Source organism: Suncus etruscus, chromosome 2 (assembly GCF_024139225.1).
Source record: "Suncus etruscus isolate mSunEtr1 chromosome 2, mSunEtr1.pri.cur, whole genome shotgun sequence".
NCBI classification, from domain to species: Eukaryota; Metazoa; Chordata; class Mammalia; order Eulipotyphla; family Soricidae; genus Suncus; species Suncus etruscus.
Window position 1 is genome coordinate 79,820,047 of NC_064849.1, and position 16,284 is coordinate 79,836,330.

At 33.2% G+C, this 16,284-nt stretch overlaps 1 pseudogene; it reads left to right on the top strand.

Annotated features, from left to right (window-relative positions):
• LOC126001788 (ubiquitin-like domain-containing CTD phosphatase 1) overlaps nucleotides 1–14,362 on the top strand; it is a 72,374-nt pseudogene extending 58,012 nt beyond the window's left edge.
• The last annotated feature ends 1,922 nt before the right edge of the window (nucleotides 14,363–16,284 follow it).

A 16,284-nucleotide genomic window follows, 5' to 3' on the forward strand; every position in this document is an offset into this window, starting at 1 on the left:
TTTTATGTGATTTTTATATTCAGCACATTTTATTAGTAAAAATCCTTTAAAAGCACAGTTAACCCTGGGAAAGTTCAATTGATTTATACTAATTCCTAAATGGAAATCAAAGCAAGTCTGAAACTTCAGCTGGCATATGACATGACCAGATCAATTTTATATCTAATGTTACCACTGTATTGATTACAAACACTTAAATAAGTGCTTTTTTACATATCAAATATTTACTTGACTTGTCATTGAGTTTTAGATTTAATGAACAGTAATAGAAAATGCTACGAGAAGCAAAATTTAAATTTGTGAGTCTAGAATTTATTAAGCGAGCTTCAAAGGAGTTAAAGTAATGATTATTATAAACATTCAAGAAGTAAATACATTAAATCTTTGTATTGTTCTATATTAACATAAAATACATTGGCATGTTACTAATGTGTAAGGCAAACTTGAACTTGATAGTTAATTTTGTAAATATATTGAGCCAATGCTAGAGAACTAAAATTAGCAATTCCTACTCACAAAGATCTTTGGTAACTTGCAGTGAATATAGGTTATAATTAGACAAAAATAGCTTATGAAACATTTGAATTGATATAAAGTTACTATTGTTCTTAAATTGATGACGTGAAGTCATCACGTCATATTTAGGGATTAAATATGGATACAGTAATTTGCAATGAATGAGAAACAGTTAAGTTTATAATTTAGTGGTAGTTATCATTTTGACTTTTTAGAACAAAATTCTAATAACTGTGCTCCTACATAACATATGATTAATTCAAGTTTTATAAACTTAGTAGTAATTTAGCAACTAAGAATCATTCTGAAAGTTAATTTCTTCCTTTTCCAAATAAAGTTATGCAGGAGACAATGTCAAAAAATTGATATAATTCTTATAAAATAAGATTGTACAGTTTTGTTGTTGGGGAAGATGCAGTTGCTATGGCAAAGTGATACAAAATATGAAAAATTTGAGAGGTTATTTGATGTTATTGAGTGAATTAATCACATATATTAAAATTTACAGTCTCAAATGTTGGTTTCTAATATTTATTCTTCAAAGAAATTGGAAAATATATCTATCAATTTTAAAATACTTATATCTAGTAAAATAAAAGCTATTTGTTTTTCCTAAATTTCTGACCTTTTACTTCATTGAGTCTTTTAATAATAAATTGGAAAAATCAAAAAGGTGCACTTTCTAGTGATTGGCATTAATTGCTAATCTGAGTATTGCTAAAGAAATGCATAAAGGGTGGCCAGAGAGATAGCATGGAGGTAGGGAATTTGCCTTTCATGCAGAAGGTCATTGCTTCAAATTCCGGCATTCCATATGGTCCCCCAAGCCTGCCAGGAGCAATTTCTAAACATGGAGCCAGGAGTAACCCCTGAGCACTGCTGGGTGTGACCCAGAAACCCCCCCCAAAAATAATTAAAAAAAGAAAGACATGCAGAAAAAGGTATTTCTCAAATGTTATTAGTTATGTGCTACTATATATGATTATCAATACCTTAGATATTAATAAATGTCAGAGACCAATATGGAATTCAGCAGGACAAACCAGTCTTGTGTGGCCAGAATACATAACCTAAGGCATTGGCTAGCCCCAGAGCCCAAAGAAATATCACAGTTTCCTATCAGGCATACATTTCAGGAAGCTTGTAACATCCTTGGAACTTCACTAACCTTGAGGTGTTCCAGTGCTCCTTATGTAAAGATGGCATGCAAAGATTACCTCTGTAATGCAGGCTGTTCCATCCTGCTCTCTCTCTCCAACCCCTGTAAAATTGTGTTTAAAAAGAGTCTATACCTATCAATAAACTGGAACCTTTACAGGCCTCATTTTGCTTGGCCCCCTTCTTTCTCTCCATTCTCTTTTCAGGTTGGGACCCCTCTATACCCGCGCAATAACATGTCCTGCAGGCCAGGACAAATAAAAAAGTGAAATTTTATTTTGTTAATATATTTGCTGGCTGTAAATTAGCTGTGACATGGTTTAATGCAGCTTCTGAATCCTGAGATCAAAACTTTAGGGATCAATTTCAAAGACAGTCCTTTAGATGTTTTCTCTATTTCTTCTATGTTATTCACAAAAAATGGAAACCTTAATTTTTTATGTTTATTTACTTTTTATAAAACAAAACAAAACAAAACAAAATTTCTTCACCAGTGCAACACTCTCATCAACAATGTCCCAAGTGTCCCTCTTCCCCACCCCAAACTGGCCTGTGCTCTAGACAGGCTTTCTACTTCCTTCATTTAGTCACATTTTGTTATGAATGTTCTCAGTGTAATTATTTCTCTGACTCCACCCATCACTATCTATGGTGAGCTTCATGTAGTGAGCTGGACTTTCCAGTCCTCCTCTCTTTTGTCTCTGAGAATCATTGCACAAATGTCTTTTATTTTTCTCAAAACCCATAGATGAATGAGACCATTCTGTGTCTATCTCTCTCCCTCTGACTTATTTCACTCAGCATAATAGATTCCATATACATCCATGTATAGGAAAATTTCATGACTTTATTTTTTCTGACAGCTGCATAATATATGTACCACCATTTCTTTAGCTATTCATCTATTGAAGGGCATGTAGGCAGTTTTCAGAGTCTGGCTATTGTAAACAGTGCTGCAATGAATATAGGTGTGAGGAAGGAATTTTTGTATTGAAGTTTTGTATTCCTAGGATATATCCCTAGGAGTGGTATAGCTGGATTGTATGGGAGCTCAACTTCCAGCTTTTGGAGAAATCTCCATATTGCTTTTCATAAAGGTTGGACTAGACAGCATTCCCACCAGCAGTGAATAAGTGTTCCTTTCTTTCCATATCCCCACCAGCACTCCTTGTTCTCATTCTTTGTGATATGCACCAATCTCTGTGGTATGAGAAGGTACCTCATAGTTGTTTTGATTTGCATCTCCCTGATGATTGGTGGTGTGGAGCATTTTTTCATGTGTTTTTTAGCCATTTGTATTTCTTTTCTGTCAAAGTGTCTGTTCATTTCTTCTCCCCATTTTTTGATGGGGTTAGATGACTTTTTCTTGTAAAGTTCTATCAGTGCCTTGTATATTTTGGATATTTGTCCCATATCTGATGGGTATTGGGTGAATAGTTTCTCCCACTCAGTGGGTGGCTCTTGTATTCAGGGCACAATTTCCTTTGAGATGCAGAAGCTTCTCAGCTTAATATAGTCCCATCTATTTGTTTCTGCTTCCACTTGTTTGAAGAATGTTGTTTCCTCCTTAAAGATGCCTTTAGTCTGCCTCAGTGTCATGGAATGTTTTACCTATGTGTTGTTCTATATACTTCATGGTTTCAGGTCCCCAGGCATATGTTCCCTAGACATACCGTCACCTAATTTTTGATAACAGAGCAAGAAATCCTAAATGGAGCAAGAAAGCCTCGTCAAAAAGTGATGTTGGCACAATTGGTTAGCTACTTGCAAAAAAGCAAAATTAGACCCCCAGCTAACACCATGTACGAAGGTAAAATCCAAATGGATTAAAGACCTAGATATCAGACCTGAAACCATAAAGTATATAAACCTTATTTTTTCCACCATCTAAAATGGTCATGATTTATTCCTGAGATTATGTTCAGCCATCACTCCTGAGGAAGCTCAGGAAATATATGAGTTGCTAGGTACCATACTGGTGTCAACTATGTGCAAGACAAATGTCTTTTCCATTGTAAGATACTTTCAGATCCATTCAAAAGATACTTTAATTTACAACATTTTCTTCTAATACTTTTGTAAGATCAGCTTTACTATGCTTATTTAATTTCATAGAGAGATTGCTGTTTAAAGCCATAGGCTAATACACAAAAAAATATTAGCATGAGTCGATTAGGTGAATACTGACTATCCTGATCTTATTGCTTCAGCTCTGGAATTTCACAATCCTTTCCATCTGCATTTTCTTAGCCAAAAGCAATTTACACTGCTAATCCTGATTTTGGTGGTATTTTTTTCCCACTTAGAGAGCCACTGCTTGCTTTGGGCACAGGGAATTTTTACCATCCTCATGTGATACAGAGAAACTAATTTGAAGCAATATAATAAAACTGACCACAGGCACTTTTCTTATCTTCTTACTGAACACAAGATAAATGGCTCAATGAATGTAGCAGAGTTAGTCAAGAGCAGACTGGACTTTACCTCAAGCAATGTGGAGCTAAAGTCTACTTAATTTTATCCTATACTTTTTTGAGCTATTACACTTTACTTATAAAATCCATGCAACTTTCTAGTTCAGGTATAAGACTACTCACTCAGTGGCTTTGCATTTAACTATGAGCAACAGAAAAAGGATCATTCATATGGTTTTTAGAGATTTACTCAGTGATAATTTTACTGAATGGTCAATTATGACAGGCGGAAAATGTGGTCAAGCATATTTGTGAAAAAGAACATAGCTGAGCTAAAAAAATACATGCATTTTATACTTCTTGAAGTAACCCTGAAAAAAAATTAAAATAGCATTTATGCCCTGGAGCAAGAGTTAGGGACTGATTTACTTCTTTGAATAAGTTTGTATTTAATGAACTAAAATACTGGCAATTTTTGTAGCATAGCACATTGATAATTGCTACATTTTTTGCATTAGTCTATTGCTTCAAATCAGCAGGTTGTCTTGCAATAACATAAAGCATAACAGATTATATTAGATATATGCATTAATGTTCTAGCTATGTCTTTTGCCTGAAGGCAATGAAGTGACATGTTTTTAGAATATAAATAGAACAATCTTCCATTTTATAGCTTAATAATCTAGTTTTTCAATGATAATCACTTGATAAACCTTTTACAAATGCTTGAAAATAGAACTTAAATAAGTTTCCCCAAGGAGAAACTATTATTTTAAAGAAAATCTACTTATTTTATTTTATTTTATTATTTTATTTTTTGGTTTTTGGGTCACACCTGGCAGCGCTCAGGGGTTACTCCTGGCTTTATGCTCAGAAATAGCTCCTGGCAGGCTCGGGGAACCATATGGGATGCTGGGATTTGAACCAATGACCTTTTGCATGAAAGGCAAACTCCCTACCTCCATGCTATCTCTCTGGTCCAGAAAATTTACTTCTATCCAATAAAAAAAAGATAATAAAATGCTACATGATTTATCATGTAGTAAAAAGTCCTTAAATAATACTTAACTTGGGACTGAAGAGATAGCATGGAGGTAAGGCATTTGCCTTTCATGCAGAAGGTCATCAGTTCGAATCCCGTGCTTGCCAGGAGCAATTTCTGAGCATGGAGCCAGGAGTAACCCCCGAGCTCATATGGGTGAGACCCAAAAACCATAAAATAATACTTAACTTAATAACCATGAAAAACTATCTTTATCAATTATTATAATTGTTATTAATTAGAAGGAAATATTTTGTCAGTACAATTTTAAAATAGCAATATTTTCTCAAATCAAGTAAGCAAAATAAAATTGCACTTCAAAAATCAATAATGAGGAATGATGAATGTAAGATTAAAAATACCTATCAAATGGTCCTGAAGAGATTTTGCTAGGGTCCAGATTCAAAGGACAAGACAGGAATAAAGTTTAATACTTTAATCTGTCTGCCACATTGTTCAGCAGGGCCATCTTCCAAGGAAGATGAGCCCTGTCCAAGGTCATGAAGATATATAGGGAAAAGTTATAGGGATGTTCCAGCTTCCTGGTAATCTTTAAAATGATTGACTATTGTCTAGGGGTACCTTCCTACTGCTTTCTTGTCCTTGTCTGATAGACTACCACGGTATGGCCAGGTAGCATGGGGCAGTGTCTATGGAAATGGGCTTGTGGAGACCTAGTATGTGGCTTACACCATGTAGTTATTACAAAATAGCCTTTCTCCCTGAGCTGCTCAGAACCAGAGAAGACGCCTGTCAATGTGGCCTTTACAAAACGGTCTCCCTCTTTGTTCAGAACCCAGGTCTCATCAATATTACTATAATACTTATATTGCTGACCTTGCACACAGCTGATTCTAGTAGATCTTGATACTTCACATGATCCCCTAAAATTTGCCAGGAGTGATCCCTGAGCACAGTATCAGGAATAAAAACCATAAGCATTTCTGGGAGTGGCCAAAATCCAAACTCTGAGAAGCCAGTAAATGCCAATTCATTTAGGATTGAAAAGGTTTTCTTCTTTCATTGTTCAGGATTTTAAATGATGGGACCTAGATATAATTTAAAAATATGAGGCAAGCAAATATTTTCCTTGGAAAATATTTTCAGTCTTGCGAGGGCATAGACAAATCTCTCCCCAGTACCTTGTTTTTGTCCAGGATCCCTGAGTCTGGACACTGGGCTTCCAAAATTATCAAATATTTCTATGATTTTTTTTAATTCAACCAAGGTAGTCCCAGCATGTCTCAATGTGAAAAAAAATGTAAATAAGGAAAGGGCCCTTTAAGAAAACACACTAATGCATAACGTTAAGTGTCTTTTTGTGGAATAAAATATCTAAGTTAATAAATTCCTATTTTTATATTTGAGATATGTTTTATGATGATTACATAAATGAATATTTTGATATGCATTTACATATTTGAATACAGTATATAATGTGGCCATGGCTTATACTATTGGACAGGATTATGTGATACAAAGCTTTTTAGAAATGTCATATGCATATGGTAAGTAATTTTAAGAAAAGCTATATTCAACTCAAGCACTAGAGTTGTGAATGCCACATAATAGGATTTTTATTTTTCTTTCTAATATCTTCGACTGTGTTTAAGGTATGTTCCTATTTAATGGTTTTGTATTTGTTGAACATTATTACACATAAGAGTGTCCATTATCAATATCCTTGACATGACATTAATAGCTCCAAGAACTCTACTGTATTTCTAACTTCATTTCTAACCAAGTTCACAGGGAATACTGTGCCATTTTATGAACTAATATGCCTTTACTCTTTCAAGCTTTTTGAGGTTTTCTCTGTTCCTCACATAAATATACACACTTATCTTTGGATAAACTCGAACATATTTCAAGTTGAAACATTAATGTTCTAAACACAGCTCACCTTTCTACCAGTGAAAATTTAGCTGCACTGTATGTTGTTTGTCCATTGTTCTTCATAAATCTTCATTATTGTATTTCCAGTGTTATGATACTATATATTTCAATGCCTGCTTCAGTAGACAAATCTATTCAAAGGAAAGTATATTTAACAAAATTAGTCTGTTCAAAGAGTTTTGAATCAAATAACACTTTACAAATATACATTAATAAGAAAGTAATATACATATATACATTATTAAGAAAGTAAGGAAGATAATGCAAATAGATATGGTTCTTTCAGAAACACAAATGGTTTTTAAAAGATAAGTACTCACTCATAAATAAATCCAAAAATATATTTAAGAATTTTAAATATAGGGCCTGGAGAGATAGCACAGCGTTGTTTGCCTTGCAAGCAGCTGATCCAGGACCTAAGGTGGTTGGTTCGAATCCTGGTGTTCCATATGGTCCCCCGTGCCTGCTAGGAGCTATTTCTGAACAGACAGCTAGGAGTAACCCCTGAGCACCGCCTGGTGTGGCCCAAAAAACAACAAAAAAATTTTTTTTAAATATAAATCTTTATTTAAACACCATGATTACAAACATGTTTGTAGTTGAGTTTCAGTTATAAACAGAATACCCCCTTCACCAGTACAACATTCTGACCACCAATGCCCTCTTTACCCCTGCCTGTATTCAAGACAGGCATTCTAATTCTCTCATTCTTTAAAATTGTCTTGCTAGTTGTTAGTGTAGTTATTTAACAAAACTTATTATTTTATTTTCCTCTAAATATTTCAACACACATGTCTTTGTTCTTGTTTAAACATAGCTTTAACAAGTAAAAGTGAAGTTTCCAATGTAAAAATCATGATATATCTCAGAAAATTATAATGCATTCTCTGAAGATGCATGCTTCTTAGCATTTTTACAAGGATATTGAAAAATGATCAAGATAGATCATTATGGAGAAATTATATAGTGAACTCTCTTATTTAATACCTAGTGTGTTTAATAATTGTATCATTTGTGCTAGAATTAAACTTCCTTCCAAGAGGCTGAAATGATTTGTAAGGATTCCCTTCATTTACTTAAATATTTTATTACTATATGTTGTTTCAGTAGTATTACTAGTGCATTGTAGATTATTCACATAGTATTTTCTTCTTGAAATTAATTTTACTGACTGCCTCAAAGACTTAGTAATAGTAGTAGAAATAATAGTAGTAGTAGTAATAGTAGTGGTAGTAGTAGTGGTAGAAGTAGTAGTAGCAGTTGCAGCTGATGCTTCAGTAGTAGTAGTAATAGTAATAATAGTAATTTTAGGTCACACCCAGCATGGCTCAGGGCTTACTTCTGGATATATACTTAGGAATAATTCCTGGTGGTGCTTAGAGGGATGTATGTGGTGCTTGAATTTAACTTAAATTGGTTTTGTGCAAGGTAAGCACCCTAACTGCTATATACTCTCTCTCTTATTCTACCCTGAAAGTTATTAATGACATTTTAAAAAGGTCATTTTTAGGTCGCATATCAGTCCACTTGTGAAATTCATCTTGAGTTCAATTTTCCATGTTTTTTTTTTATAGATGGTGAGCTTTTATTTAATAATTGAATTAATTAAACATTTCAGCCCAGGGCCTCACACATACAAGAGCTAAGTTCCATACTTGCATCTAAAGATGAATTTTTAAAATATGCATCTTATAGGGCCAGAGAGTACAGGAGGGAAGATGCTTACCTTGTACTATTCGCATGCCCCTGTGCACCTCCAGAACTCAAGGGAGCTCAGTCCCAGGTGTATTTTCTAAACACTGCCAGGTGTGACCCCATATTTAAAAAAACCTTAAGTATGTATTTCAAGATCATATTTTAATTTTATATTTGGGGGGTCACACCAGGGTAAGTTACTCCTAGTTCTCTGAATAGAAATTGCTCCTGGCAGGCACATGGGACTATATGGGATGCCATAGATCCAACCTGAATCTGTTCTTTGTTGGCTTTCTGCAAGACAAATGCCCTACAGCTGTTCTATAGGTAGCACTGCCTGAGGTAAATAGTTTAAAATAGCATCAATAACAAATGCCCCAACGCAAGAGAAACTGAGATCATATTTCCAGTAGAAAACTTATCACTGGGAAGGGAACTGGGGTAGAAAGAAATATTGGGACCAGGGTGAGAAGAATCAGATTACTGGGTAGAGTTTGTATCTTGGGATATTTCGTGTATGAAAGCATAGTCATAACAGTTTGTAAGCCATGGTGCTCAAACCAAAATATTTTTAAATTAATGAATTTTTAACTACAGAAATGACATAATTATTCGAGGTGAATGTGAAAAGAACGATTATCTTGATTTCCAGAATTGTAAATCCTCCTGGCTCTCTGGTATACACTGCAAATTCTGCATGTCAGGAAGTAGAAAAAAGAACGGAACACCTGAAGTTCTAATCAAGAACCTTCTCCCAAGGGAAATAGCAGAAAGCTCACAGCAGAAAGAAACATCTCTCAATATCCACATTCTATTCAGCAGTCTGATTGATCCAGAAATTGGAGAAGATAAAAATCTCTGCACATATTCAACTGGGTGTTCTGATGACATCCCCAACAGAAAACAGCAGGGAATTCAGGAATTGAAAATCTTAGTCAAGCTAAATATGATAGGCACACTTGATAGTATTTCTGAGCGAAGTACAGACTTTCTTTCTAAGGAAAATTAAGTAGACAGATTATATTTCAAAATAAAGTTTGAAGTGCTAGAAAGAAAGCATGGCATAAATATATTATAAGAATGACTGATTGTTTTCCCTCATAATGAATAAAATGGATCTTGTTAGAGTCCTAGAAAGATGTAAAACTTCTGATCTGCTGAAATGAAGAATATGATGACCATGTTTCATTTGGAACTGTAGTATGTACTAAATATTTAATTTTTAATCAAATAGATATCTATTCTTACCTAGCTGCTCTTATTTGATTAAAATTAAATCTTGATGTATAATGGGCAGAAAAGACATGTTTTCTTCATCTTTACTGGTATTCTTTTAGATTACTATAAAGATCAATTCAAAGCCTTGTTTTTATTCCTCTGAATATATTATATCTTAAGTTTATCTATGCAACAAACAGAAAACTTTTTATATACTCTCACCTATAAAATAGTTAAAAATATTGTATAACTTTTTAAATTATATATTTTAAATATTTTAAAATATTAAAATTTTAATATTTAAAATATTGAAAATATATATTTTTCTATAGTGTCATCTATAATAACATACTTTTAAAATTTTTAAATTTTATATAGAAAATAAACATTTAATTTTATATATATTTCTTTCACCAGTCATCAGCATCCAACACTCTAAAGTATGCTCCTTATAAAACACTAAGATATTGTAATCCTAATATTGTGATGGATATTTAAATGTCTTAAGACTATTTTTTACTAAAATACATAACTAATATGGTGAAAATGTTTCAAAATGTATTGATATTAAAATTAATCAGATTGAAATTTTCTATTTACAGTATACCCACATTTTAAATATAGATATGAAATTAGCTTATTTCTATGCTATATAAGTATATGCATAACATTAGTAGGCATCTATAGGTAAATTTGGACAGTAAAATTAATATTAATATTAATATTGACTATTAATATAGTGACAATATTATGTATTATTTATTATATATTATATATATTTATAAAGATTGTTGTTTATTATAATATTTACCACATTATACTATTGATTTGTATTAAGACTTAAACATAAGTCTGCTGGAGAGAATAAGCATAAATGATTTCATTCACTTCTGCTATATAAAAATAAAAATAAAAAATTAATCTAAGTAGAACAACCAAAGGTTATAAGATTCATTGAATATCAGAAGGTAAGAAAAAGGGGGATAGGTCAATTGTGAAAAATAAATACATATATAATAAGTACAGACTTGAACTTTTTGCAACATTTTTGATATAGTAGACAATTGTTGACTTATGCAGTATTATACTTCAATATACTTTATTCAATGTTAGGTCAAATAAAAAGAATCTTTAGAAGACAAGTTGAATAGAATATATCCATTCAATAAATATTCCCGTCCATGTTTATGATGAAGAATGTGGCATGGCAATGGAGAGTGTCCAGGGGTTAGAGCATGTGCTCTTCCCCGGTTGGGTCCCTGGTGTTACATGCTCCACTTTGGCAATTACAATTATAATAGTAAAGGTCCTTGGCCATTGTAAAGTGTGGTCTTGTGGTTCCCAGGATGACCTTTTAATTTCTACTACAGTTGGACTTAACTAGCATCAAGAACCCGAGCTTCACTGAGATCTCTTGTTCTCTTAGTTCCAGTTGACTAAGATTCACTGATTTGTCTCCAGATGTCCTAAATCCTTTTTGGTTGATCGCTACAAAATTAATTAAAATGCATAGAAAAAGACATTATGATGTCTTTGAGTGACCCATGAGTGACCCCTGCATTAAATAAATATATTTTCTTAATTTTCAAATATAAGCACTTGAATTATCAGTCGAACATGATAAAATTCATACATGCATCAATATTTTTTATTTTATTAAATGGCATATATTGTTCATTTCATTCTTTCTCAGTGACCCCAGTGTTGAACTTTTGTTTTGCTCTTGCTCAATATTTCTAAAGGATCTATTTTTAATCTTTTTTTAATCTTGTGAGATGTTGAGGACTTTATATGCTCTGCCAGAGCAGAATTTGCTTCCTCTCACAGGATGATTGGCTCTTGACTAGTGAGTCTGCAGCAGCTGCCCCGCTGTGACCCTGGAATATTTTTGCTATATTAACATTATTTTGTGCCTGTTTCTCTAACTTCTTCCTGTCACTCTCCTCACTGTCAAGGTGTAAAGCTCAAGATGACTTAAATTTTGATGAATTCTACCTATAAAACACCATTAGCATTGCTCAACAAAAGAGCAATGTGTAAAATAGTGTAAAATAAATAAGAAAAAGGTAAGAAACAAATACATAAATCATATGAATACTGTTTAATGAAATCACTGAAATCAACATAAACAGACATAAATGAAGGTTTTAAAAAAAGCATCAAGTATTAGTGGAAAGGAAAATAATTTAAAAAACACTTGATCCTAATACTCAGATAATTGCATATAAAGATAAAGTCACAAATGCATTTTCTTCTATTTGTGGTTACAGCAAAATATAATACTCAGTTTTGAAAGAACCAGAAAAATAGATTGTCATGTGTTAGCACCTGCAAAATGTTCTTAGTTTCTATAAATTTTATATTGAAAGTTATACAATTATTTCTAAAATTATTTAAGGTATTTAAAACAAATGTAACATGCACCACCATACAGTGAAAATATATTTGATAAATTTAGGCAGGACTATACATATTGTTATTCAGACATTGTGTTTTATTATATATAGATATTGTAGAAGATAAAGCATAGTATACTATGTTTATGTTGACAATTTCTAATGCAGTTTCACACAGGACTGTGTGTTTATGTGTGTTTGTGTTTGCTCCAAATAAAATATAGTTTTCTAAAATAAAAAGCTTTTTATATGTCTTTTTACATACAATAAATATTACAGTTTTAGCACTATCCACATATTTCTTATAAACTTAAAAGGGCACAATAAAGGGTACTTTTTATTTTCCATGTCCTCACTTATTGCTTACAAGTTATTTTATACCTTAAACTATGCTTCAATAATTTGCTATCATAATTTTCAAAAGCTGTGTATTCTAGTGACTCATTTTCTCTTTTATTTTCTGAGAAAATTTTTATTTTAATGGATATTCTTAACTCTAGTATAATTCTTGGTGAAAAAATTTTTATGTTTTGAGCTTAAGTGTTTCAGTTTTGTTATTGTTTTTCATTATTCATTCAACAGTTTCTTGCTTTTCATAATCCCTGGTGTAAAGTCACATGCAAATAAACCTCATATTGTGTTATATTTATGACATTTTTGTTTCTGCTTTTAAATGTTGTAATTCTTTTTTTTTTTTTTTTTTTTTTTGGTCACACCTGGCAGTACTCAGGAGTTACTCCTGGCTTCGTGCTCAGAAATTACTCCTGGCAGGCTCAGGGGACCATATATGGGATGCCGGGATTCGAACCACCATCCTTCTGCATGCAAGGCAAACGCCTTACTTCCACGCTATCTCTCCGGCCCAGAAAGTTGTAATTCTTTATTATTTTTATTCTCTGTGTGGGTGTTTTTGCATTTAATTTTATTTATATTCATTGGCATAATGGAAATTAAGACTATAAAGTTTAGGCTTCCTGTGCCCACAGCTGCATTTTCAGGTCTTCCCCCTTGTCCCATGCTTCAAGGATGGCTCTCTTTCTATCATTGTGAAGTGGGGTGGGCAGGAATATTCTGTGGCCACGCTTTCCAGAGGATACTGTGCTGGGTCTCAAGTTTCTCAAAACTCTGACTGGCGTGCTTCCAGAGGGTCAGAAGCTACTCGGACTCAAAGTTAAAGGCGAACCTGCACAAAATGATGTTAAGCTTGGAGCTCTCAAACTGCAACCAAATACTAAAATCATGATGGAAACTCGTGAGGAGAGCTTGGAAGAGGTCTTAGGTTCCCTCCGCCCCATAATGATGATTTGTTAACGACTTTGATATTGAAGATGAAATAGTTGAAGTAGAAAAATAGGGAAGAAAGAAAACCTGTTGAAAATTTCTCACAGAGTGAAAGAGTACAAATTGGAAATTTTGAACCCTCCTAGGGAAAGGAAAAAACTGTTGGGGGAAAAAACTATTGGTACTAGATGTTGACTATACCTTGTTTGACCACAGGTCTTGTGCTGAGGCTGGTGTAGAGTTAATGCGGCCTTGTCTTCATGAATTCCTAACATTTGCATATGAGGGTTATGACATTGTTATTCGGTCTGCAACAAATATGAAGCAAATTGAAGCTAAAATAAAAGAGCTGGGAGTGAGCACGAATGTAAATTATAAGATTACCTTCATGTTGGACATTGCTGCTTTGATAACAGTTCATACTCCACTGAGAGGACTAATAGATGTGAAGTCTCTTGTGTTATATGGGGAAATTTTTCGGAGTTTTATAGCAAAAAAACAAACAAACAAACAAAAAACAAAAACAAAAAACACCATTATTTGTGATGACATAGGCAGAAATTTTCTAATGAACACCCAAAATGGACTCAAGATAAGGCCTCTCATGAAAGCACACCTGAATCGAGACAAAGACTGAGCTCTTAAAACTCACTCAGTACCTCAAGGAAATAGTCAAATTAGATAACTTTTTGAACCTAAATCACAAATATTGGGAGAGATATCTCTCAAAGAAGTAGGGGCAGTAATGACAAGGTACATTGGCAATTACTGAAGACACTTGAGACCCAGGAACTTTCTTCTTTTTCATCACAGTAGTGCTGGACACTGAAGCAGATATTAGGCTGCTTGTACTTGGTCTTCCAGTTTTTTGGTAAACTTCATTATATATTTTTTGAAGACCATAGCAATATGCTAAAAAAAAAAGTCCTCTTTTCCGATATCAGCATCCTGTTACTCTTGAAAGTATTTAATTCATTGTTAAATACTGAATCCCTCCCTACCCTAACACACAAAAGTAGACAAAAAAAATATACTCAGCAGTATCATTTTGTGATTTTGAAAAGAAGTTATGTCTGTTTTCTTTTCTCATTGTATTGTTGTTGTTTTTACGAAAACTAAGACCAAACCCATCTCAAAATTTCTGCTTTTTCCTTTAAAAATAAAAATTGTTTTTTGGGGCCAAAAGATAATACAGTGGGTAGGTTTTTTTTTGTTTTTTTTTTTTTTTTGCATTGCAGCCAAAATGAGTTTGATACCCAGCAACTCATATGGTCTCTGATCACAGACAAGAGTGATCCCTGAGTACAGAACCAGAAGTAAGCCCTGAGTACTTCTAGATGGCAACCCAAACCTCAACCCTACAAAAAACGATTTGAGTACGAAATCTAGTTTGGTCAGCTTATATCCCCAAGAACCTCTTTTTTTTTTTTTTTTTTTTTTTATCAGAGAGACACTTTCTCCTCTCTCCACTATTGTTGACAGCTCTGAATTCCAAGTTGTCTCACTGTGGTCTGTGCATCAGTTCTAAGTAAAACTGGAAAATGTCATCTGTGATAACAGCACATAATAGAATGTGACATAGAAACCACTACCCCAAAGAATGAAATAAGAATCTAGAGTGCATTTCTTTTTGGTGGCTAAGTAGGCGCATTTCAATGTAAACCATTGTCTTCTTGAAAACAGTTAAGACCATCACATTTTAAAATGGTCTACCTTACTGAATCAACCCTAGAAAAAGCATGAACAAAAGTTTTTGTTCTATTATAACTAGTATAGTATCTAACTATAACTAGTATAGTATCTAAGTGAGAACATATTTCAGTGAAATATAGAGAATATACTTTAGTGAAATATCCAGCCGTAAGATACTTGTAAGATATTATTTGCAATGCTGGTGCCTGCAAGCAAATATGTAATGTGACCACTGTTTTGTGTTGACAGTTGTGCTTCATTCGGTTATCATATTTAAAAGGAGCCTGATTCTTTGGAATAAACATCGTGTATAATGTTCTTCTGGGACTCTACCAGTGGTGTAAATAATAAATATTTTTTTTAAAAAAGACTGTAAAGCTCAACCATATTTGTTCATTTTTCCTTTTTATTCTTTCAATTATCTAGTAAAATTTTATTTTGGAATACACTCATTGTAATCCTTGCTCTGGAATCTGGAATCACTCTTGACAGATTAGGGGACAATAATGGTGCTGGGAATCAAACACAAATTGGCCCAGTACAACGCAATCACTTGCAATATGACTATGGTTTCTTTTACAAGTATTTTTAAGGGTCACATTAATATATATTATATATAATAATATATAATAATATATTAATAACAGAATAATTTTATTTACTTATTAACTTACAATTTTTTAATTTACCTTAACTAATTTTTAAGTCATGCCTACTGTAAGATCCTTTTAATATCTCTGCTTTATATTAGTTTTAATTAATTTTTCCACTTTCCTCCTGTAATTTTACATGTGTTCACTTAGGCTAATTGTCCATCAGTAACTAAGCAAACTTTATATATGTTGCACATGTATGTGTTGTCTACCACAACTGTTTTCTGCTGCAGGCGTCTTGCATCTCAGCATCTCTAGTGGGGAGCAATCCTCCACAAGAGGAAAACAGGTCACACAAGTGGCCGAATATGAAATATGAAATA